This window comes from Salminus brasiliensis, chromosome 1 (genome assembly GCF_030463535.1).
Source record: "Salminus brasiliensis chromosome 1, fSalBra1.hap2, whole genome shotgun sequence".
Taxonomy (NCBI): Eukaryota; Metazoa; Chordata; class Actinopteri; order Characiformes; family Bryconidae; genus Salminus; species Salminus brasiliensis.
The window spans coordinates 36,256,634-36,261,161 of NC_132878.1; positions in this window are offsets into that span (position 1 = coordinate 36,256,634).

Genomic DNA, 4,528 nt, shown 5'->3' on the forward strand with positions numbered 1-4,528 from the left:
ACCTGGCTCTTAAAGGGAATGGCGAGTGACACGCTGATTGGTTTATTGCATGTTACCCCCAAAACACACCCATGATTAATTAAGAGGCTTAAAAGAAATATGTGCCTTAATCAAGCTCAACTCGAAAACCCAGGAATTAAAATTACTGTAGAATTTCCCACTAGAAATTACAACTTGAGGGGTTGTCCATGTACAACTTCCAAGTTGGGAAATAATATTTATGAACACAGCATAAATACAAATCATGCTTTGATCTCCACCCTCATGAACAGCTGTACACATGCTTTTCTGGACAAGCTAAGAGATACAGAACAGTCACTGGAAGTGAACGCTTGAGTAATCTTATATTACACAAATACGATTCAGGTTACACAGCGCTACACAGTTGATGTCCTGCCCATAAATAGTTCACTCTTTCTGTTTCTCACAGATTCTGTCACCAACATGAGAGAATGAATCTAGAAAAAACACTTAATGTTTATGCTTTCAGTGTATCCAGACAGTTGCTAGGCTGTTGCTACATGGACTAAAGCAGCTTTTTTCCCATAGTGATTGCTAAAGTGTTGCTCTGGAGTTGCTCTGGTAGTTCAGGTGGTTGCAACGGTAGGGCTAGGGTAATTGCTATGCTATTCTCATTGGTTGCTAAGGTGTTCAAGGTGATGTCTATGGAATTTTAAAGTGTAACTAAAAGTGGGTTCTATGGTGTTGCTAAGGTGTTTCAGTTGCTAAGTGGTTGCTATGGTAGTTCAAGTGGTGGAAAATTTATTGGACATTTTCCTCCATCTAGCTCACATCCTACTTTAGTTTAAACACACATATTAAACATATATATTTCAGTACACGATTAATGATGTTGTATTCAAAAGTTTGGACAAAGTATTTCTGCTGAATGATGGAACGGCAGTGTAACCCTTTTAAAAACCTATGACCTGCCAGCAGACTGAAAGTGTTATTACAAAGCTCTATTAGCAAAGAATGGCCCCACCAGTTTCTACAGAAGTCCCTGTAGTTCCTGAGTAATACGTTCCTTAGTGTGTAATAAGCCTTGATGTGGTAAGTTGTTAGAGCACACTGCGTACGAGTTCCCAGGATGCCTTCCTAATGTTTTCGACATAATGCTTTTTAGCAGACCAAAACATGGACATGTTAGCTGTGGATTTATTTAGGCGATATTCTTCCCTTTTTGTGATCCTTATAGTCTAAACTGAAATGCCCAACCTCAGATGTGAGAGGGTTTGAGGGTTAGCATTTGTGTTTAATTGCGTTCTGTCGTGTTGGTGACTGCACAACTTAAACCGTCTATAAAGAGAAGAACAGTTCCTGATAAAGAAAAAGTTCCACTGAAGTTTAACATTACTCAGTATTTCAGTAGTTATTCCCCTTGCTGTTGGGCTTCTACTCAAGTTATATTTCTGAAAAGTAGTTCACTTTAACACAGGAGTGTGTAGGAACAACTTACACTTACTTAATTACCTGTACCTAGGCAATGCTTTCATAGATACCCATTTAAAAACACTTCTACGGACACAGAGGTTGGAAGCAACAGGAAAAGCTATAAACTTGTGAGACCCCCAGCCTTAAAACAACTGGGGGTCTCACAAATGGGTGTTATCTTAATCCCTGAAGAAAACAGATGCACATAGCTAGGGGTGCATGACCTGCTATACTGCTGGACCATTTGCTACAGCCTTTACTAACCACTCCACAGACATTTTATTATAAAGGTCCAACAAGGGGTTCTTGAGTGATGGTATGTAGAAGTGCCACTTTTGGTTCCCTAAAGAGCCAAAGTTTGAAAAAGCTTAAAAATGTGTAGATTTAAAGTACCATCACATAATCAGGGTTCCTTCTAAAATAATTATTAATTCTTTAAAAAGTGGTTCTCAAACAGGTCCTCAGGGACCTCTAGATGATCCAGATCCTTTCTCTAACCCAACTCACAGCACACACAGATGTAGATCATCTTACAGTCCCAGAACAGCTGCACAAAGAACCTTATTTAATCTGTCCACTCAAGATGTATGTTAATCCTGGGGTTCTTTGAGGGTTTACCCAGACAGTTGCTAGACTGTTGCTACATGGTCACTAGAGTAAAATTGTTTTAGTTAAGTGCTTGCTATGGTGTTCCTAGTGGTGCTAAGTGGTTGCTATGGTGGTAAAGGTGGTTGCCAAGGTATTTCTAGGTGGTTGCAATGGTATACCAAATGGCTGCTAGGACATGTGCAGGTGCAGGTGCTTGCTAAGCTGTTCCAGGTGTTTTGACATTAATGCTATTGCAGGCGGTTTCTAAAGTGTACCTGATTGGGTGCAATGGTTTTGTTAAGGTGTTTCCTGGTGGTTGCTAGGGTGGATGCTATTGTAGTTCAAGTGGTGGCAAATGAGCTCCAGGTGGTTGGCAGGGTAGTTAGCACTTTAAGGGGTTCTTTCTAGAAACATTATATTAAAAAAGGTTTAAAAAAGGTTCTTAATTTCTCCTGGAAACCAAATGTAGGTCCTCAGGGACCCCTAGATGGTCCTCACAACACACACAGATAAAGCAAAAATGTAGATCAACTGCACGAAGGACAGTTGTACACCTTATTTGACGTCTGTTTGATCTGTCCACTTAAGATCTATGTCAATGCCGATGTGAAAGGTGTGACCTTATCGTGTAAACAGTTCTACCTCTTTCGCTAAAGCTCTTTGAAACAAACAAACAATAGACTATCAACATTGAAAGAAATGGAAAAAGGAAGAAAAAGATGTAAACTCACTTTGTACTCTGCACTCTGAACTGCTGCTTGATGCATTCGACCTTTGATCCAAAAAGTCAAGAGAACAACAACAAACGCCAAAAGGGACCAGGCCAGATTCATTAGACCGACACTTACAGGCAGATGGGGAAAACAGATCCTGGGGTTGTCATTATTTTTTCCACAGAGTCTCCTAATGCCAGAATACACACACTGATGTCCAGCGGTGTAAGTAATTGTACTTTGCAACTTACAATTGTATCTTGCAACTTTGCAAGATTTCCAAGAGAAAATGGTCATTTGTTTTTAATTGAGTTTTTTGTAAAAATGAAATAAAAAAAGGAAAGTAGCTTTTAAAATAGTGTATAATTTGCATACAGGCCGTTCTAACAAATTGCTTGGTGAGTGTATATTGCAAATGTATGTATGTGGTGTTTTTTGGGATGTGTGTGCGTCAGCTCATTTGCGGTTCACAATAAAGTTTATGCTATTCTATTCTACTCTTAAAGTAAAAGCGCCTCAATAGCAACATACATGGCCATAACAGAGCAGATGAGGGACAACAATTCCATGGTGTAATGGAAAGTAATGATGCGGTGGTAATTCTCAAAGGATGCAGTAATAATAAAACCATCTGGGCATGCCCTACTGTGGTGGGAAACAGCCAATGGGGGGTCCTTAGGGCCTCACAAACCTTAATGATGAGGCATTATGATTTTTAAAAACTAAAAAAAACTTTTAGATATACCTTTACACTTCTATATTAAATATAATCATCACTCAGCCAATTACAACATACAGTGTAAGTCTGCGAGGTTCGAAGTCTGAATGCCTAGGAATGCCTGCTGTGACCATGATAGGTGACGCATCATTTTAGCAGCATTAACTCTACACACCATTAGGGGCTAACACAATTAGGCATTTGCTTAAATGAACGGTTCAGTTAGAATTAAATTCATACTGTCTTCCACATGTAACGGTGGGGGGTGAGGGGATGTAGGGGAGGTGTGGCAAGCCAAGCCAAGCCATCCATTGAACCATTGCTGTCAAGCTGGAAGGCAGTGGCCCACAAGCAAAACAAAGAATCTGACGGTGATAGTGTAATTTGTTACGTTTTTAAGTTCCTATAGGCATAAGGTGGATAATCACAGGGGGGGTGCAGTCGGAGCAGGTGGAGGCGTTGTTGGGCTTTCCTGGCGATGTTTGAAATGTTAAGTGACGAAGTGAGATCCTTAGAAAAGTGAACACAGAGGAAGTTGAAGCTGCTCGCTCTTTCCACCACCGTCTCCTCGATGCTCAGGGGTGTATGCACTCCCCCGCCCCCTCCCCGTCCAAAAGTCAACAATCAGCTCTTTGCTTTTGCTGACGTTCAAGGAAAGGGTGGTATACTACTATGCAAGGAGCTTTATTTCCTTCCTGTGATGTTGCTGATTATTGCCGTTGTCATTCTCTTGCTTGTTGTCCTATTATAAACGAAGCAAAGCAGCTTTTCCATGTGGTTAACAACACCCATACATCAAAACCATCTGACCTGTTGAGGCATGAGGTCAACATTGGCAAGAAAACAGATTTGCAGATTGGTATAATGTAAGACCCTTGAGGAACTTCTGGAGATTCTTCAATTTGAAACTGAAAAGGTTTTTTTTTTTGCATACTTTTAATTATATAGTGTTTAATAGTGCTTTGTCCATGCTTGGCTTTGAGGTATGCATATAGAAGCTCTACTACATCTACTATATGTGTCTACGTGTAACTAACCTAATAAACGCACAAACAAATGACCCAGCTACAGCATA